The following is a 22,957-nucleotide window of genomic DNA, read 5'->3' on the forward strand; positions in this document are numbered from 1 at the left end:
GTTAAGATGTCAAGTTGTATAATCTCTTAATCTTATTGAGTTATATGATATGTCAAAAAAATTAAAATTAAAATTATTTACTTTTAATTGCATATAATCTAACCTAGTAGTGAAATTAGCATAGTCTAAAGTAACCACGTCTTGGGAACTTTTGAGAAAGTTAGAAAGACTAAAGTAATACTATTTGATGTTTTAAAAAGTTATAAATTACCTTGATTTTGCAGTCATGTGGTATTAAGAATATCTGATGTTAAAAAAAAAAAAAAAGTAGCATTAAATTTATGTCTCATAGTTCACTTTCTCATGGGTTCTTAGGTAGGGCGTTATAAGAAATATCATTTTCTTATTTTTCATCAATGTTATTTTTACCTTGAATTCCCTATAGACAAGGTGATATTATGAACTTGTTTGTAGAATCTATTTTAGATCAATATTTCAAGAGACCCATCTAATAAAAAATTATGGATCATGTGGATTTTGTGGGAGTTTTCTACAAAAAAAGCCCATTAGATTAGGAACGCCCCCAAGGTTTTTGCACCTATGCCAAATACACTCATTATGTTTCACTAAATAGAGATAAGTAATATAATTGATGATTATAGAAAGCCTTTTAATTTTACTCTAAGATGTCAATTGAATTATAAGATAAGAGAAAGAACTATAAAAATTAGCATTAGGAAGGAGTGTGAACTAAAAAATATAAATGACAAAAAAATGTGGGGGGTGTGGGGAGGAAGAGGAGGGAAGAGAGAAAGATCTCCCACATCAAATAATGGTAGAACATATGGCCACATTTTTTATAAGAGATTTAGGAAAATTACTCTCTACATCTTGTATGAATACTAGCAAAGAGGTGTGGATAGTTGCTATTAGTTCACAGCTTATGAATTCAACCATCAATAATTGCTTGTAATTCTCTAAATCTTTTTTATCAAATTCCCTTTATATGTAAAATTTCTCGATCATTATACTCCATGAATCAATAGGTCTAGGAGGAGGCATTTTTTTGTATGGTTAATTGTAGTGGATGCAAAATCATGTGTGAGGGACTCTGATACCCTTTTGTACACCTCAGAGAAGCTAGGAGGCGGATGGCGTAAACATCACACACTAAGCCTATATTCCTAGGATAAAAGTATTAAATAGTCAAAGCCAACTTATTTTTCCAAGCTTAATTTTTTTTTAGGGTGTGCTGCTTAAGGGTTGGTGAGTGAAGGTAAAAAGAAAAAGTGATAAAGTTCTATAGGATGGTAGATGGATAGTAAGTAAATGGATAAATGCATAGATGGATGGATAGAAAAAATCAAAGAGAAATAGTACAAATAGCATATAGATAAAGATAAGTGTGACATAAAGTAAGAAATGAGAGATGGTAGAAAAATGAGCGGCTATATGCGTGAGTAAGAAAGATTGCACATCAACATAAACGTGAAGACAATTGGTCAAAGCAGTTTCATCGGTAAAACCAAAAAGTGAAAGTAAAGTGAAAGTAAAGTGAGACTATTCGTGGCCTCATATGTCAATCGTTGAAGTAACAGTTCACACGCAAATCATACCAAGTCGAACTACTTGGATTTCTCAATTTCCATTGGGCAGCTTTATCTTCAGTGTGGGGAGCTGCCTATATCAACTCATTTTGCTCTTTCTCTACGACACGCAGTATATCAGTGCAAGAGAAAAAATGGAGTGTTCCAAGCTGTTGGGCATTGTGGCCGTCATATATCTGTATATTCCCATGGTGGCCTCTTCTTCGAACGGAGAGTTCAAAGTGAAGGTGAATCTGACGCGCAGATCAGAGGGAGGCTTCAATTCTTCCTAGCAATTACGTCTGGCGGTGGATCGAAGCAAGAAACGAATGAATGCCATTGAGGCGTTTGTGAAGCAGCAGATAAGTGGGCAATTAGACGCTCAAACGCCCGTTCAAGCTGGAGGTAGTGAATACCTGATGAGAGTTGCAGTGGGAACGCCATCCGTGACCTTCGAAGCGGTTGTTGACACGGGGAGTGATCTTGTTTGGACCAAGTGCAACCCTTGCGAGGGCTGCTCCCAATCTACGCCAATCTTCGACCCCTCCAAATCCTCTTCCTACTCTCCTGTTTCATGCGCCGACTCTCTCTGTAAAGCTCTGGGCAGCACTCAAACTGAATGTAATCCAAACTGTACTTTCAACTACGGCTATGCAGATGGTTCACGAACAACCGGTGACCTGGCGAACGAGTCGTTGTCCGTCGGGAACAGCAGCGACGGCATGTTTGCAGGCACTGCTTTGGGATGCGGCCATAACATCCAAGGTTTCTCTCAGCCCGGCGGTCTTGTGGGGCTCGGAAGAGGTAATCTCTCGCTCATCTCTCAGCTGGGTTCCAAGGTAGATAACAAATTCTCTTACTGCCTCGTCTCCAGAAATGACACTGCTTCGCAAACAAGCCCTCTTATCTTCGGTGACAGCGCTTCCTTGAAAGGAGCCAAAACGATCCCTTTCATTAAGAACAACGCGAGGTCTTCTTTCTGGTATATTCCTCTTGCAGGAATCAAAGTCAATGGCAAGGCCGTCGATATTCCTGCTGGAACATTTGATCTGGGATCGGACGGTAGCGGAGGCATGATCATCGACTCGGGAACCACCCTTACCTATCTAGCCCAGGCTGCGTATGACCCAGTGAAGAAAGCGATTCAGTCGGCCATTAATATGACTCCAGCAGCCAGCTCTCCCCCAGGGTTTGATCTGTGTTACCAGAAATCGGGTAACGTTACCTTGCCAACCGCAATCTTCAATTTCAAAGACGGCGTGGATTACGAGCTTCCGGGCGACAATCTTTTCATTCAGGCATCTGACAATCTCATGTGCCTCGCCATGGGTGGGTCCGGACAAATTTCCATCTTCGGAAATGTACAGCAACAGAATTTCCACATACTGTACGACAATGCTAAGAACACTCTCTCCTTCATGCCCGCCAAATGCGATTCCCTTTAATAACCTTCCGGCTTATACTTTGTAATAACCTTATTTCTATGCTCATTTTCTTCCTACGTCTCATATCATCGCCTTTGTGTGTTTTCTGCACTGTCTGATATACACGAAAGCAAAATGGTCTTTTTGCTACTGCTTTTATCATCTAAATGATATCATATCGCTCATATGTTCATTTTACATCCTCCACTCTTAGGGTCTGTTCGGCTGTGGGAATAAAAATGTTTCGTTTGGTCGCTGGAATATGAGTGAAATAGAAAAACGAAATTAGAATATGTTTTATATTCGCTGTTTGGTAAGCTCAAGCGGAATTGGGAATAGGAAGACATATTCCAATTTTGCCCCTAAAATGAGCATATGTCTATACCAAAAAATATCTGTTATTGGAATAGGCCATTTCCATTCCCATTCCGATTTTCCATTCAAAAATATTTATTATTATTATTATTATTATTATTATTATTATTATATATATATATTTTTTTTTTTAACTTTTTTTTTTAAATAATTTTTTTTTTTTTGAATTTTTTTTACTTTAACTTTTTGAATTTTTTTTGTTAAATTTTTTTTTTAAAATTTTTTAAATAACATTTTTTAAAATTATATCTATTTGTTTAAAAAAATGAAAATGAAAATGAATTAACTAAAAAAATAATAAATTAAAAAAAAAATTAAGAAAAATGTTTTTAAAAATACAAAGCTTAACATTATTCATATTCTATTTTTGTACAACCAAACAATAGATTAACATATTCTCAGTCGAATTCCAAGTGCACCAAACATGATTGGAATTGCCTATTTCTATTCCCATTCCTCATTTCCATTCCCATTCCATTTTTCTATTCTAATTTTCTATTCCTATGCCAGCAACCAAACGGTAGAGAATAGGAATAGCTATTCTGGAATACTTATTCAGGAATAGAAAATGGGGCTAGGTATTCTTGTTCTCTATTTGGTTCAACCTATATTTGATGGAGAATTTGCAGACACCAAAATTTATGTTTTCGAAAATAAATAAAAGTGGAATAGGAATACGTATTCCAATAATACCTATTTGGGTGGAATTGCAAAACCTATTTTTTGGGCCAAAATTGGAATACGTATTCCTATTTTACTTTGTATTCCAATTTTGATTTGGTGCATGCAAACAAAGAATTCAAAATTTTAAGAATTTTACATGTGCCTATTCCACTTGTATTCCCATTGCCAAATGGACCCTAACCGTTTGGTTGCTGGCATAGGAATAAAAAATTAGAATAGAAAAATGCAATGGGAATGGAAATGGGGAATGGGAATAGAAATGAGCAATTTCAATCATGTTTGGTGCACTTGGAATTCGACTAGGAATATGTTAATCCATTGTTTGGTTGTACAAAAATGGAATAGGAATAAGGTTAAGTTTTGTATTTTTAAAAACATTTTTCTTAAATATTTTTTTAATTTATTATTTTTTTGGTTAATTCATTTTCATTTTTTTAAACAAATAGATATAATTTTAAAAAATGTTTTTAAAAAAAATTCAAAAAAAAAATTAACAAAAAAATTCAAAAAGAAAAAGTAAAAAAAAAAATTCAAAAATTCAAAAAAAAAAAATTTAAATTTTTTTTTAAAAAAATTCGAAATAAAAAATAAAAATTTAATAGAAAATCGGAATGGGAATGGAAATGGCCTATTCCAATAACAAATATTTGTTGGCATAAACATATGCTCATTTTAGGGGAAAAATTGGAATATGTCTTCCTATTCCCAATTCCGATTGAGCTTACCAAACAGCGAATATAAATCATATTTTAATTTCGTTTTCCTATTCCACTCATATTCCAGCAACCAAACGGGGCCTAAAGTACCAAACAACATATGAATAATTTCCTCTTTTTTTCTCAAAAGGAAATACATGTCAATCCAATCTAATACAAGTTTTATTGTTAACAAATTAGAGCTATATCAAAGTACTAAGGTTGTGTAAATTATTTAACAGTTCATTGGATCCTTTTAAGAATTGATGCAATTGATCTGTTATTCGGATGTTGAAAATTTAGATCGCTAAAATTTATCATCGTTTTTCTTAGACTGTTTAAATTCACATACTAAGACTTAATTTATAGACTAAAAGTATTAAATAGTCAAAGTTGAATTATATCCTTAGTGTATCTCCACTATAATTCATTGATTTATTCTTTCGATATTCCTTAACATTGTTTATTTAAAATGAGAGTAGACAAAATCTGTAAAGGTAATCTTTTCCAGTTTAATAATAGGTTTTACCCTACCGAAAATGAAAGAAAAAATGAGGACGCCGAGAGTTTGCTTAAGTCTATCGATTTCTAGGTCAGGGTGGGAGGCATGGATTTGTTTCTCTTTATAATACTTGTACGCCCAAATTGTGCAGGTTGGCATTTATTTTTTAATTAAGGGATAAATATAGCTGAGAACTTGAAATCGTTTTGCATTGAAGAAAATTTCAAAATTTGAACTTAATCCAAGGTTTCAATTGTATTACATCAACAATTTTGACTTCTCTTATTCCGATAATAGATTATGCAATGAGAAGTCTTATATCAAATATTGATGGAAAAACTGTAAACCAGTGGACTTTTCAACTAGAACATAGATGACTGATATCATTAATTAATCTTAGACTTTTGAGATACTTCTATTCTGTGTTTTGTGAGGCCATTAACTTACATACGTCTGCCTCCTCTTATTAACTTAAGATGCTTTGTATTATTATAACCCCATCTCTAAAAAGTTATATCTTAAGAATGAAAGTTTTAGTCCACGCCAATTATTCTAATTTTTCTAAAGCAGGTTTGTAAATCCTTTAACATTTGTAAGGGGTATAATTTCAGCTCAAGTGTTTAAGATAGTTATGTTTTCTGAATAATTTTAACACGAATATATGAGGATATGTGTATCTTATTATAGTTAGCCTATGAGATGATGATGACTCAAATTAGATAATTGTGATATCTACAATCTTGTTAATTTTCATGACTCAAGAAAATTTTATCAATTGTAAGTGCATTTAGGAGAAGAAACTAGAGTAGATTTGTATAGAAGGTGAATTAGTAACAGAGTGCTAGTTTGGAAAGAGAGGAAGCACATTTTTGATATAAAATAAGATGCAAAGCATCAAATTCTTGTCTTTATGTTTGTTTTATTTGAAGTACTTGGATTTTGAGTATTTTGTGAAAGCTCTTTAATTAGAACTTGTTGAAGTGGGTTTTTGAGAGCATAATAAAGTACTATAATGTATTTGAGTCATATCAAAGCTAAGATTATTTTGATTCAAGTTCATCTAGAGTGTTCAAATTGTCTCAAAGCCTATTTGCACCCTAACTTTACACCCAATGACCAGCCACATTACTGAATGAATTGTAAAAGTCCAAGATAATTTGAGAAGTGTAAAGGAAAATAAATGCATTGCTAGGGGGTATTGACATTTTTAGAAATATTTGTTAGCATCTAAATAATATGTAGATGGTAAGGTAGTGATTTAAATATGAGGAATAAAATATGTGAAAAATGATTGGCACCAAGGTGTAAAGACATTTTTATTTTGGAGAAAATATTTCAACTATTTACATTAACATTTTTAAATCTATAGTCAATTTTTTTTTATATACATATCAAATGGAAATCCTAAGTTGAAAAGTATGAAAAAGTTCATACATTCTTCTATTGCTAGCAATATTATAAATTGGTTATAAACATAACATCCAATCCTTGTTCCAGCACCTGCTTGTTATTTATATTTTCAAAAATATCCACTCCTAGTTACAAAATATATTCAACCAAATATACCCATCATACTATTAGTAATAACTTTATTAAACCTAACAGATAACAAAAATTTAATGCAACATATAGTTAATAAATATAAGTACTCCAATGTATACTAAATTCTATCATGGTACAAATTTGCAATCAAAATAAAATCTTTGGTTTGCTTGGTTTGGTTTACTAGAAATATTAGACTAATAAATTCATGCATTTTTTGATTCTTAGGATTTGATTCATGTATCTCCTCTTTAGCATGTCAAATCAACATTTCTAGATTTTACAATATATGTTTGGTGAGTGGTCTACTTTCTTTCTAAATATTGAGTCACTTTACAATGAATTGGATCCTTTCCAAAATATTTATAATATTTAAATATTTGGCCCTTGTTCTTTGATATTTTATAATTTATCATCAATTTTTTTTTTAAATGTATATTATCCTCGTGACCAATAGAAACATAGATAAATGGTTTTCTAAACTCTATGATTTTTATCATTATTTTTCTAAGTATCCAAAGTTGAGGTTAGTGCTATATTTAACATCACATAATTCATGTTGGGTTTCAATGTGAATTCTAATGTACTTTTTTCTCATCTTCAATACAAACAACATAACATTACATTACCCTTTTTCCTTGGATGTTTTCTAATACATCAAAAACATAACATTAATTACATTAACATAATTGTTCTAATTTATTATTAGCATGAGAAAAAAATTAATTTAATTATTGGTCCATAATTAGTCACTCAACATTAGGGAATTATCATTAAAGAATATGGTTAATTTACTAAAAGAAAATTGGTTTTATAGAGACCAAAAACTCAAGTTCAATCAATCATAAAATAAATAGGAGAACTAATAATCAACCAACAAGAAGTTAAATGACAAGAAAAGGTGGTCAAAAAAAAAGGAACATCATCTCAAATCACCTATTTGAACTATTGACTAAATCTATATTCTTCTAAATAAAATATGTATTACTGCTCATAACCTTACAAACTAAATTATCGATAGGGGAAGCCACCTTGTCCTTATTGTGTAACTTGGTAGCAAGGCTAGGTAGAACATCCATCTTTTATTTGGTAACAACATCTTCTCCCTTGGTTAAACTCAAGAACCTAAAATGGTCTTTGTAAGTTAACTTAAAACTCATAAAAGATGAAGCATTAATATCCTTGGATAATCCTTCAAAATTCATCATCTAATAGTTTAGATTCTTGAGGCCTCGATAGAGTTGTCAACATATTAATCTTTCTAACTTTTGTAATAGAATTGACCTTAGCCTTTACCTTTTTAAGCACATCATCCAAGTTTTTAACCGTGTATTTGTTATTTGGCTTCACCTCACTTATTTCCCTTGTCAATGTATTAGTGTTATCCATTATAATTTTCAAATATTGTTTGGAAGATGTGATACTTTCTTTCAAACTATTCATTTCTATCACAATCCAAGAGAAAATCAAATCTAGGTTTTCCGTCATTCCCTTAATATCCTTGTTAACACTTGGGGTCTTCAAAATAGAGGAGCCCTTCTCACTAGGGGTCTCAATTTCTATGGGGATCTCCACATGTATAGTTGGATTTGATCTTTTAGATCACTTTTCTTCTAGGGAAAGTATGGGAGTTGGGGGCCATGTGGCCATGATAGAAACTAGCTTAGAATCTTACCCCAAGAAGGATTTTTTGTTCTCACCAAAAGCAACTGATCATTTCTAAGATTCAATAATGGTCTTAATTTTTCCTTTTTTGTCTCTATTAGAGTCTACATAATTTGGATTATTATTTTTATGGGAGGCATATTATGATATTTCATCATCAAAGACTATAACCCTTTTGTAAGAAGATGAAGTGGGGGGCTTCTTTCTAAAACCTACATAAAATATATCATCCCTCTATGAATCCATAGAATTCCATTTCAAAGAAGGTTCATTATAATGCACTCTGATGTTCTACTTGAACTCAATCCCCTTTTTGGGAGGGGGATTTCTCTCCACATGTAAATATTTTGCATGTTCCATTAACAATAAAATTAACCCCTTGTGAAAAATATGACAAATGGGGCTTTTTTGCATGGGCTCTTAAACCATTATGCAAAGATAATAACAAGTAGAAATGAAAAGAGATATATATAAAAAAGATAACTAAAGAGGCTACTAATCTCCCATCTAAGGTGGTGTATATCATTATTACCTCAGCCACATCCAAACACTAGCTCATTAATGGAAGCTCTATCATAACTGTCATCTATGATTTTTTGACCTTATCCCTTTATCTAAGTAGGAAAAAAAATCCATTTCTTCACTATCTCTCTTGTCCTTATAACAATATCTTACTTCCATAATGGTGTTTGAGAATTTGGCCACAAGCTTGTTAATAATCTCAAACTCCAAGTCGTACACACATAGGCTTCCTTCCTTCCAACTAGTTATGAAGGTTTTTCATAACCTATACATCATCCCTATGGAGTGTCTCCATATACCTTGTTAGACCCCTCACCAATTTTTTTGAGAAAACCACCTCTTTTCTCTATCTCTTATCATAAACAATCATCTTCAATATATTTTGACCACCTCTCATGGTGAATGCACAGAGAATAGCTACAAACATGTGGTTCAAATACAAGTAGAATTTGGAAAATAAATGAGTGAATAAAATGTTTATTCATGTGACTGAAAATGATGACTAAATTCCACAAAAAAATTGTAATTTTCAATTATAAATAACTAATCTAGATTTATCTGGTAAAAACACAACTAAATATTTAGTCAGACAAATAAAAATGACCAAATAAATGACTATTACTCTTGTATCATGCAACCTAGGTTAATTACATGTTAGGGTTTTGATCTCCTTTTATAAGGATTGATCTCTTTGTAATTTAATTCTTTCACTTTTGATTATAGCAATTTCTCTTTTTGCTCATCAAGAATGTCTCATCTGTGGATCTAGGAATTCTAGCCTCCATAGCTTTTGCTTCTCTCTTTCTTTAATAGGTATTTGCATGCAAGTGATTCTTTAAAGATTTGGAGTTGATCTTTTATCAACTTCAACATGGTATCAAAGCTCTAGATCTTCATGATTCTGTTATGTTTATAAGAATTTTGGCTTGGTTTTCAGATCTGTGTTTTTTTCTCATAGGGTTTCGATTCTTCAGAATGATTTTTTTGGATCTGGGGGATCACTAATTTTTGGATCACTTTGAGCCCAAAAAAACATCATAATTGAGCTTAGAGCACCCAAAAACCCCTAATTTTTTGTAAAATTTGTCCAATTTGGACACAATTAGAATCTAAGGCAAAAAAAAATGCTCTTAGATTTGGTATGTTTCCTCATGTGACAATTCTATGCTTTAGTCCAGTACAATAATCAAGATTTTTGGCACAAAATTTGAGGTTTTCACGAATGGAAATTGAGACTTTTTTGGCACAAAATTTGAGAATTTTGGCACGAGAATTGAGATTTTTAGGTACAAAAATAAAGATTTTGGCATAAAAATTGAGGCAGATTCCCGTACAAATGTGACACACTTCCCAATACAACTTTGGTATAGAACTGGCACATTTCTCAAGGTGTTTTTGGTATAGAAACCTACACCAAGACAATTTTCAATATGAACTGGCATGCTTCCCAAGGTAATTTCTAGTACTGGCTAGCACGCTTCTTAAGTCATTTTGCCACAAGTCCTGGGTGATGATTTTTTTTTCCCTTCTAGCTCTTTTTTGATCTACCTATGGTTTGTTGGTTGTAACTTACTCATCTAGACTCTATTTTTTGCAAATGAGATATCATCAAAAAGTTGATTCTGAGCTTGTTGTGATGGTGTAATTTATTTGGACCTTTGATTTTGTTTGGTTTCCATTTTATATAGTTAATTTTAGAGTTTCTATTTTGCACTCCAAGAGACATATCTGGAGATATTCTATCTTCCAAATTCTATTCTAGTCACATCCCATTCTTTTTTTTATTTTTTTGCATTATGTTGGATATCTTGGTTGTTCAAGGTTTAGAGATCAATTTTGTTGCTTGATATGTTTTTTCATGGGTTGTACTATCTCTTGTATTAGCCTTATATTTCTTTTGATCTTTGTTGACATCCTTTTGTAGTATTTTTGTAAATGCACTAAGATAAAGTGGCACTCTATTGCATTTCAGGATCTTGCATATCTTTGTGTTTTGTTGTACTCATACTACATTATAAATTGCCTTGGTAGGTTTCATGTTGGCCATATTCGCCATCTTCCTTTGTCAATTGAGCATTCCTTCCACAATATTAGCCTCATGATGTGTCGATAACATGGTCCATTATAGGTGTTTGTACTTCTTTTGCACTCTCAACGTTCATGGTTCTTCTTTCTATAAGAGATATTGCATTTAGTTTCAATGTCCAAGTCTTACCTCATAGCATTATAGGGGGCTTATGTTAGTTCTATTGCTTTCTTGGTTTGATGGAGTGAGCTATGTATTTAGTATTTGATCCTATGTACTAAGCAATTGCAATGGTTGTATACCTATACATTTCAGTGAGATGGATCATTTACCATTGTATCATCTTAAAATAGAATCACTTATATTTTAAGAGTGTTTAGCCCTCTGAGTAAATGATTTGGGGTCATGTCAAGTGCCTTGAATGAATTTTTTCCTGGATCTAGTTGTTTTCCCCCTATTCTATTTCTCTCTTTCTATTTCTAGCTTATTTCTGACAACTTTCTCTATAAAACTAAGGACTTTGACTTTCTAGGTCAAGGTCAACCTTGATCCTAACCTAGGTCAAGGACAACCTTGACCCTGACCTAGGTAGGGTTGTCCTCATCCCTAACCCCAGGTCCACTTTTCAATTTCTAGGAGTTTTAGGACATCGAGCTTTGGGAAGTTTCATTTTCCCACTTTTCGGTCAGTTGTTTCAGGTTTCAAAATGGTAGAATCTTAAATTACATTCAATCTAGATCCATTTTTAGGGGTTAAGGTTAAATGGGATTTAATGTTCCCATGTCGGCCTTCTCTAGGAGTTTGTGACCTAGATCTCTTTATAAGGAAGCCTCCTCCTCTCATTTTTCTCTAAGATGCATTGTGATGTTAGACAAACTATTACCTTTCTACATTCATTATAATATGAAGTGAAGATCTACTAGAATTTAATCATTCAAGTGCTCAAGCATCCAATTCATCAAGGAGGTCCACTGTTAGCCATTGAAGGATTCAATCTCTATGGAGCCCTCTTGTTGAATATTTCAAAATCCACATTCATTCAATCATTTTTCCTATGCAAAGATATATTCAAGATTGGTGTTGAGGATATAATCTCATTGATTTGAGATATCCTACATACATTTCTACATTAATTTGGAGCATCTATAATTGTGGATTCAAGGATTCAAGTCCTCCACAAGGATTTCAATATAAGCAAGGTGAATAGTTCCATTTACTTTGTTTGTACATATTGCAATTTCAATTACATTTCAAGGTTGATTCCAAAATGGGGTTTGACCAAGTAATGCAAGTTGCTTCCCTTAATGCCATAAACTCATAACAGAAACATAGAAACAATAGAAAATGCAAGAACAAAATATGAACTTCTTATTTGCACCAGAAATGAAAAATTACAGAATTCATAAATACAATATGCTAACCCACATGAGTGCCTTCAATACAATAATTTGCAAGATAGGCTACAAACTATCACCTAGAGTTCTCCTAGACAATGTTTGGGCATTTCTTAAATAGGCAGTTTTATGCCACCCAAGAAGGTTCTAGATGCTCAAACTTAATACTTAAGGCTAATAGACCCTAACAATACACATAGAGTTGACCAAATACATCTTTGACAAATTGTTTTAGAAATTTCGGTAGCCCAACTTTCGAAGGCCATAACTCATGAACCATTACTCTGATTAGCTATTATAACCACTTTTTAGAAATACTAGCATTTGATCCATAAATTTGGAATGGATCTAGCACCCTTCCATAGATTTTTTGGACCTCATCCGAGCACTCTAAGGCCTCCAACGGTGAGTCTGAAGATTTTTTTACAAATTTCTCCACTAAAAATCTACAATAACTTCTTTGATACTAATGCTTGAGCAATGAGATTTCTATGGTAGGCTTACAACTCTAAAATGAACCTTCTTGTAGAAAATGAGAACATTTTGAGCTCATATGAAAAACTTACTAAAAATAGTAAGTTCCAATAAATAGTAACCACCCTGTCTACTAGTCCTTATGAAAATTGAAAAGACTAAAAATAAAATATTTTTGGGTGATGCAAGATTGCCCTTGCACCTAGGATGCTCCTGCATCACCAAGAAAAATCCCCCATCCAAACAAAAAAACTATTTTTCTTGTAGATACAAGTGTGGAACAATGAATTAAAAACCAGATTTGGATACCCTTTTTGTCGAACTTATAGGATCTACAAACAAAAATTTTGTTGGAGTAGTGCAGGTCAAGGTCAACTTTTTGGGGTACAATCATGCCTCGAGGTAAGATTGTACCCTACTATTAGGGTCAAGGTAAACCTCCCTTCAAAAGGACAAAAAAATTTTGGGTTTTCTCTATCTCGACATTTCTAGTCTGGAGCACGTTGCAAAGATTTCGGAAACTATACACAAACACCATAAATCAAAATTTTCTAAATTTATCCTACTTCAAGGTTAGTATTTGTCTTTTATCTATTTCAAGATTTAAGCATATTCTTTTCAAAATAGTAAGATCATACAACCTCCTTTCTCCCTATTCTCCATTGCATAATCCATTTGTGCATTGACCACTTTCTTATGCTTAATCAATTTGAATCATTCCTCTTGGGAATTCAGGTTAAGGATAGCCCCTATTTTCTTCCTATTCATTTTTCTAAAATTGACATGCTTATCCTCTTTTATTTTGTGGAATTAGATGCCCTATTTTGTTTTGCAGTCTTATATTTCATTTCATATTTGTTAGGTCTTTTCTTGCATTAAGATTAGATTCCATTTATGCTCTTGTATTTTAATTCAAAAATAGAAAAAAATTGCAAAATTTCTTTCAAAATACAAAAATATTTATGCTTTATGGGTAAAAGCACAAACATGTGTCACCCTTTTGTAAAGGAAAAGGCTAACAAAAGTGTAATTGTTCACCTTCAATGATATAAAATTGGTATTATTATTTAGAATTTGAAAATGAAGTAAACTAATGAAATGTGTAGAAATCGATCAAGTTTAAAATTATAATTTTTAACAATTATTTGGATTAAGAATTGATATATTTTCATAATTTTTATAGATAATTTTTTAGTTGCTGAAAAATGTTTAAAATTAGGGGTTTAGTTCCCACCACAAAACTATATGAAAATAAACTTATTTCCCTTGATCTCAGACTATGTTATAGATAACATATATATGTAAAATATTCAAAAATAAAAATTGGCTTTAGACCTATATTTTCTCTTTTATAATGATTCAAATTTCAACTCACCTAAAATTGATAGTTTTCATCTTCCACCACATTTTTCAAAAAAAATATATTCTAACTAGAATAAAAATAATACATTCTAGAAGAGAACTCTCTCCTCTAGAATGCCATATAAATTTTGTTTTATTTTTTATATGATTTAATATTTTATTTCTTTCTCAAAATTGACATCTTTTCAAGTGTTAAAATACGTGCTTGTAGAATTTTTTAATTACAATATACTATATCAAATTAAAACACTATAAACTTTATATGATAATATTCTTGATTTTAAGCTCAATAAAATGGTGTTTATAAGTTATTAAAAATATATCATAAAAAAATATTAAGAGTTATTGAAACATCGATTTTCTAAAATAATTATATTTCTTTAGTAATTGGATACAAACTAGTATAAAAAATGCATTTAATAGACATTTCCAATTGGAAAAGTGGGAGACCATACATAACTTAGCTAAAATGAGTTTATCTAGATCATATGTTTCAACAAAAATAATTTTTAAATAAAAATATTCAAATTTAGTCATTCTGATAAGTCGACCTAAAAGGTGACACAACTCTGTACTTTTACCATTTTGTTTTTTTAATTTAGTTCATTTACATTTGATTGGTTTATGAGCTTTATTACTTCTAGTCCTACTTCTAATCTTAGGGTTAGATGTAGTCATGGACTTATGAGTACCTTTGAGCCTAAGTCTCCTTCTTCTTTCCTTAGGATTCTGGATGAGACTTTGATTCTTCCTAATTCTAATCCTCTTATGGAGCAAAACTCTTCTCACTCATCTCATGATGAGGATGATGCTTTAAGAGTTCCCCCTGAATAAGTCCAAAAACTTTCAAATAACTTGATAAAATGGGTAATTGGCTTCTTCAAGAAAACCATAATCAAGATTCTATTCAAGCTATAGAGGCTCTTTGTGATAGTGACCAAGGTGTTATCTTTTGTATGGTATTACTCACCTTATGCATTCCAATGTTAAATGTTTAGCTCAAGAAGCTAAAGATTTAGGGTTGTTTCCTCCTATCACTAGTGTAGAACATTCTTCTATTCCTTTCCCTAGTGTTCCTACTTATACTCGTTCTTTGATGACTATGACAGTTCCCTCTATTCCTATAATTGTTCCTCCTATTTCCCTCCCTACATCATAACATTTTTATCATAATGTTCCTTTTACTTATTCTACTCCTATGTTCACTGTAGTTCGTAGTGTTCCTCTAGTTGTGTCTTCACTTCATGTAGCTTTGTACACTTTTCCTAGTGTTTCTAATGTTGCCAGTTCTCCTATTTCTTCTAATGGTTCAACAATTATCAATTTGGCTCAAACTGTGTCATCTTTACAACAACTTAAATCCTTAACTCAAAACAAGTTTAGTATTCCTACTTGTGACCATGGGAAGTCCTTTTTCTCAAGATATCATTGATACTCCCATCCCTCAGCAAGCCAATATGCCTTCCTTAAGAATTACAATGGTAATGGAGATCATGTTCATCATGTTAAAGCATTTCAAACCCTTTGTAGTGATTATGCTCATGATCATAGGATTTTAGCTAAGTTGTTTGTTGAAACTTTTCATGTCAAGGCCTTACAATGGTTTTGTTCCTTGACTCCTTATTATATTACTTTATTTCCACAACTTTTCAATTCTTTTATTCAAAAATTTCAAAACAACATTAGCCTGCAAGTGTCTTTGACTAATTTGATGCCTTGTAAACAAAATTCTAAAGAAAAATTTACTAAATTATTGGTAGATTTAAGCATTTGCATGCTTATATTTCCTATCTTGTTCCTGATATTGATATTCAATGTATGTTTATTTCCAATTTGTAAAATTATATTAGAGATAAGATTTTGCTTATTGAATTTACTTCTTTTCAACAACTTTGTGCAGCGCTTCATCATTATCAATTACAAGTGAGTCAATTTGAGAGCACCACTCCAATGGCTCCTATTCCTATTGATAAAAGTGATGTTACTTCTAATCCAAATAAAATTCAAAAATTCAACAACTATGTCAAGATAAATAAACAAGAAAATACAGTTGTTGATCAAGTTGTTGCATCTCATAATGCCACTTCTACCACTAGTACATTTGACCCCATTTTTTGACCAATTTTGGTCAAAATTTTGACTCCAAGATTTATATATATGTTTAAGTTGTGATGTCATGGTAGACATGCATGCAAAATTAACAATATCAGATTTCCACAATCCATTTATAATGCAAGTTCATTTTGGATTTGATTGTGTGTATTTTCTAGCATCATTGTTTTAGATCACTCTCTGTAATCCATCATCAGCCAGATGAGAGAGTGCAAGATGCATGCAAAATGTCAAATCATAGGTAAGGCATGTGAACTATTTTATAGAATGCCTCAAATAAGCTAAGAATATTGAAATACTTACAAGGGTGTGAGGCACTTCATATTTGTTGATCACACAATATGGTTTAAGAACTCCTCCTCACTGATTAACTTGCACCACAGACCAACAATCTTCATCTTTGTTATGAGCTCCTATCCCCTATGTGAGTGTTGATGAAGAATCCAAAGTGGAAAAAATAAGTGAAAGCATGTTGAATAAGGTTTCTAATCTCAACTTGGTCAATATTGTTTATTTAAGGGTTATGGACTAGGCAATTCTTCAATGTCTAGCAATTAGTGGTAGCATTGCATGATTTCCTAAAGAAAATAAATGTTGAAGAAAGATCAACAATGGATTAAAGACACAAATTAATTCTTTTAAAATAAGTCGGCCATTGGATTTGACAAAAGATATGAAATACATTGCACTTCAGAACCAAAATTATATTAAAGACAAGCACAGCCTAGAAGTTCAAAACCATAAGTAGAATGTGCAAGGTCGATAAAGAATAAAAAATTCACTTACTAATTCTTCTTTTTGTATACATTGTTTCTATAACCTTTCTTGATGGCATCTTCTAAGAATGTTTTGAAAAGCATCTAAGTTATCCCCAAGAATAGCCTCTATGAATTTTGGATCTTTCTGCAAGATTTTAAAGTTAAAATGAGAACTGAAAAGATAAAATTTCTTTTGAAATGTAATGCAATGAAGGCTTTGGGACTTAACTTCCCACTTCATAGCTGCTTTCAACTATAAATTAGAGATCAATAACATTTTTCTTGAAAAAATACCATACACAAACCAAAGAATACAAAATCTCTATGCAGCTCATGCAATATGTTCATAGCCTCTTGGGATTTAACTTTCAAGTGGTAAGATTTTAGAAATGGCATTATAGGCTGAATGAAAATGCCCCCAAACTAACCCAGATGAGAACACTTATCTTAGTTCTTTGTGATAAGTCCAACACTAGAAACAACATTTAAAAAGTGTTGAATTCAACAAGAAGAAGAAACCAAGTGTAGCTTTACATTATTCAAAGACCTTACAAAAATTGATTTTCAGTAATTTTAATTAGACAAATCCATGAAAGGCAAAAAATGATTACCAAATGTGGGGCAATAAATAAGCCCAGAAAACTACTAAGTTCAACACTACATGGGAAAATTGTGAAAATAATAATTAAGATTGATTCATATCTACAATCATGAAATTATATTCAAAATCAATATGGTCTAAGCATAATAACTACTAGCAATAATAGAGAAAAATTGTAAGGCATCAATTATAGACAAGCTAGACTACAACATACACAACCTATTTAGAAGACCTCAAACCACAAAAGGAATCCAATGCCAACCCAACTTCAACTACCTTCATCCTCCATATTAATTGAGAAGAAACATTGCCCAACTTTTCTTAAATTTTTAATATATCTCTAGCTTCTTCTCATGAACAGTCATCCACTGTGGAAAGGATGGAGGACTACAACTACTAGTTTAAAGTACAAATTTTTGGATTCATGAGGAAGGGATAAATTGCACTTAAATTCATCAAAGGTTATTAAGTCATGGGCATGGACTGTTAATTTCCACATTATCTATTGATCCAATCTAATTTAAGCCATGTGCACTCCATAAGGGAAGTCTTCTTCAGTCAAAGATCACCCTAGTTAGATGAAACTGCCAAGTTTGCTACTTATTTAGATCATTTTACTTTTGCAAAAGATGGTGAAGTTATAGTGTGCCTATATAGAATTGCTACATTTTCCCCTATTGTTGGATCATTTGAAATCATTAGGTAACTTCATTGTCTTATGCTTCACCCTCAATTAGTAAGCATGTAATCTTGGTGAATTGTTGCCACCTGACATGTGGCTCTTGGTCTTGGCTTTAAGAATGATACAGATAATTATGGTTGTGACTAGCAATCAAGAATCAATGGTGTTAATAGCCTCAATGGAAGCAAGGTGTTGTCGACCCAGAATCTAATAAAGAGTACAAATCAAGCTCGTGATTATTTCTCAACTCATTTGTATCAAACTCCTCTTACATTAACTTCTAATGTAGACTATGAGTATGTTGATACAAGGTTGCACTACAGGCTTTGGTTTCTCACCTTGCAAAAATTGATTCAAGTATTACTGCTATTGGGAAGAAAGTGTTTGACATTATTTAAATGGCATCAATTTACACTGGATAGATATCTTCAAGGGAGTAGGAAGCTTCACTACATTTCATTGGCAAAAAAATGCTCACAAATTTACCACACCAACAATGAGCATAATGTTAGCACCTCTTACTAGAACTCCAATAATAAATGGTCTTGAGAACTATGCGTTGATTCCAATGGATTTCACAACTGAAACATTATAAGTTTTAACTATGAAAGCATTGAAAGAATCTTTTCAAAATCTTGATTGAACGTGGTGTGATGGAGATCCATGTGCTCCTTCTACATGGAATGTATGGCACTAATAAAGATAGATCTACTCTTGTTATAATGTGTTTTGATCTTGGGAGTCAAGGTTTAAATATTTAGATTTCATTAGTTAGAAAATCACCACTTTCTCGACCTTAATAAGCCTGAACTTGAGCTCTTACAGGTTTGAAAGGTAGTATTTTTTTGAAGCTTGGACAAGTATCTCTTAGAAAAGGGGATTTGTCGAATAAACACAGGCATGATTCTGAATAGTCTAGGCTTTTGACAACTTCAACTAGTATTACGTAATGGAAATGAGATGGAAGGACGAGTCCCTAAGGCTTTTTGGGTCATATAATGATGGATCCATCATCTCACAACACACTAGACCAATCAAACTTAAAACATTGCATGATTTGTGTTTTAGTAGTTCTAGGCATATCAATGCATGAATCAATAGAAGTGGCTATATTAAAAAGCATTTCAAATAGTTAGTTATTCCCTCTATGTAATTGGGTGTGAAAAGTAGGAAATGATTATTATAGAGGTGCACTCCACAATGAGTAGGGTTTGTATCATGGTAAGTGCTTAGTCATTGCAGTCAAATTTATTACAGTACACCTTAGGAATGTCCCCCTTGGTCAACCAGTGCTAGAAGAGGAGGTCTTACCCTCCTCAATAATTGGTTCTAAAGGGCACTACTTGGTCACAGTGTGGTAGCTTTTGGCCCTAAGTTTGACATCCCCAGCACTCAAGAAGAGACCTACCTTAAGAGATTTGGTACAAATGCCCTCAACCCTCCTCAAGTTATTGCCAAAAAAACCCCACTCTAGTTCTAGAAAAAAAAAACAATTTTAGGCCATCCCATAATTGAAAAGTAGCCACTTTTTATTTCCAAAATTTTTTATAGTAATATTTAATATTTGAGAATGTTTAATAGTAATATTTTATAGAATAACTTTCCATCAGTTCAAATCTGCTTTTTGTAATGCCCCGCCAAGAGATTCAAAAGAATTAACCTAAAGCTTTATTAAGTTTGCTAAACATTTTTTTTTTTTTTTTAGTAAGAATGTATAACATACACATCAAACACATAGTAGCGGAAGCAATAACATGTAATCATCAACAATCATACATAACAGGTTACATTCCTTAAGGATCCCAAGATGTTGAGTCACTTTTAAATTTAATTAATTCTAAGTCTAACAACTACCACATACATATGAAAGAATAATTAGAAATTCCAATATCCCTAATATACATTTGTTCTGAATGCCTCTTGGCAAATTAATTCGGAATGCTCAATCATCCACTATACATGTCACAGGGTATGAAAGGCTTAAAAGAATATACATATATAAAGATAAAGATACATCATCCTCAATTTCATGATACAAAGTACTTTAAAATAAATGAAATCATATACCATACATGATACATCCATCCATCGTAAAAAGATAAAACATCCACCATAAAATCTAACCATTCATCATAATAATACATGAACAGAATGAAGGTATAAGCCAATAGTAATACTCCAGCCACAGTGTCTCGGATGGATCTCAATGGTAAGAGTAAAAAGCACTACCACCCGACCACGTGGAACCTAAATGGTCCACTCCCACTGCGCTAAGGAGATAGTCTCAAGTCCCAAACAAGGTATCAAAATACAAAACACAAGTACTCTCTAAGTTTGGGAAATCCTAAAAGTACACTAACTCAAAGGTTCCAACATAGATAGACATCTAGACCCAGAGGCACCACAAAGACATGTAGGAAACCTTCTATGCAAGCGGGAAAGTGTCATCGCAAAAGTCACGTAGAAGTTACCTGAGCAATCCCTTAGGAATCCCGAGTCCCTAGTGATCCCTGCGGCCACTAGTATCCTCTCGTACTGACGAGGCATACTACAGAATGCAAGGTCATAACCAAGTGTTCTCTCTACCCCATCCTAGCTTGTACTAGCACTCAAGCCATGGGAGAGAACATACAATTATCTTATTAGGTTCATTTAAGTCAGTATTTAGGTGAGATGTTTTCACTTATTAAAAAAACTTACAATGGGTTACTCCAGGCAGCCTCTTAGGGCCCCGATCCCCATTGCAAGCCACTTCCCGACACTACACATAGATAACCTACCCTAGGCTCATGAAATCTCAATCAAAGAATCATAATAAAATCACCTTTGTCCTATACAAGCGACTGAAAAACATCATAAAAGATAAGCCACAATAATTACATCAGTTCTTCATGAGAAAATGATAAGCATCAAATAATAATCTTATGATCACAACAGTTCTCTATCAGCAACTGAAGGCATTAATGATAAATCACAATATCCAATGGTTCTCCAACGAGCAACCAGAAACTATTCCAATAGTAAATCACAATACTGATCGAAGACTCCAAAATGGTTAAGTCAGGTAACTCAAATACATACACCTCAATCTCACACAAGGAAACTGAAAAGCAATAACAACCAGTAAAAACATTAATATCATAGAGCACTCCATCACATTACCATGGTTGGGTTAAGAAATATCGAGACCAAATCATCATAACCTCACATTCCCAACCTCGAGCCTCTGGTAACAACCTAAACTAGTCAATACTCTAAGACCACCCAAACCCCAAACATAGACAATACATGGAAAGACAAGATAATCCTTCAGTTTGGCCAAGTCTTGAAAACACATATATTTTAATTTATAGTAAGGTTTCTAGTTTCCATTCCCAATGTAAATTTTTCAAGTTTAAAAGATTACATCTTAATCCTTATAGTTAAGCCCATTAGTCTTTTCAATTTTAAATATAAAATTACCCCATTAAAACATTTCCCAGATGTAATCAAAGGATAGATAATTATTCAAATAATGATGATTATTCTTTCCCTATAAATAATTTTGATTTTATTAAAGTCACATTTATATGTCTAATTTCCACTATATATTCTCGTATATTAATTAGACTTAATTAAATTTCATTTAATTAAACTAATTAATAAATTAATCTTACTCTATCGAAATTCATTATAAATTATGACGTTATTACTATTAACAAACATTTGATAATTAACACTTAATAAAATTTAATAACTTAAATATATTAATAATTTTAATTTTAATATAACAATAAATTTAAAGCATTTAATAATTTAATATGTTTATAATTTTAAAAACATTTAATAATTTTAATTAAAAATATATTAAAATATCTAATAATTTAAAATACATAAAAAAAAAAAAATTAATATTACATTGCCTGCTGCCTACGATTTAAAATCGCAGCAGGCAGGCCATAGGTCTACGGCTGCCGCAGAGGCCTACGGCCGCGAGCAGTACTCTGTACTGCCGCTGCCGCAGTACTCTGTGGACAATGACGACAGAGCCGCCGATAGGTGGGGACGGGGTGGGGTAAACCCCCCCCCTCCCAAATCAATTATTTTTAAATAAATTAAATTTATTTATATCCATTTTTTATAAATGTTCTTCATTTAAAAATTTTATTAAATACGTTTTTTTTTAATATAATTACCTCTCCACAATAAAATTTTAATATTAATATTATTATTATTATTATATATAATTTTTATTTTTATTTATTTTTTTAAATATTGTTTTCATCTTTACTCTGAAGGAGAAAGTATTTTTTTTATCACCCCAGTTTTCAATCTTAATACCAAACCCTTCCCAAGTTAAATTCTAATTTTCTTTATTCTAGAAAATGAGGGTTTCTGATAACTCTACTATTCTTCACGTATACAGAAATTATCGACAAGCAATTAATAATTCACTGTATTGAAAAGTTTAAACTTTCATCATAGAGAATTTGGATTTACAATCCACAAACACGAAGAAGACAGGAAAGAGTAATTGCGTATTTAATCAACAATCAAAGCATAAGACCCTACCTGGTCCTGATGCTAATATGAAATCCCTGAAAAACTGTGAGAGAATTTGCTCCTTTTCAATT

At 32.2% G+C, this 22,957-nt stretch overlaps 2 pseudogenes across 1 annotated transcript; both read left to right on the forward strand.

Annotated features, from left to right (window-relative positions):
• The first annotated feature begins 1,679 nt into the window (after nt 1-1,679).
• On the forward strand, nt 1,680-2,975 carry LOC149568345 (aspartic proteinase nepenthesin-1 pseudogene; annotated as a pseudogene). Its single transcript, XR_016361677.1, has one exon. The product of XR_016361677.1 is annotated as an aspartic proteinase nepenthesin-1 pseudogene (transcript).
• A 2,755-nt stretch (nt 2,976-5,730) lies between these two features.
• LOC149568346 (receptor-like protein 4) overlaps nt 5,731-22,957 on the forward strand; it is a 124,595-nt pseudogene continuing 107,368 nt past the window's right edge.

This window comes from Cupressus sempervirens, chromosome 3, assembly GCF_028749045.1.
Source record: "Cupressus sempervirens isolate cs-2001-9-10 chromosome 3, ASM2874904v1, whole genome shotgun sequence".
NCBI lineage: Eukaryota > Viridiplantae > Streptophyta > Pinopsida > Cupressales > Cupressaceae > Cupressus > Cupressus sempervirens.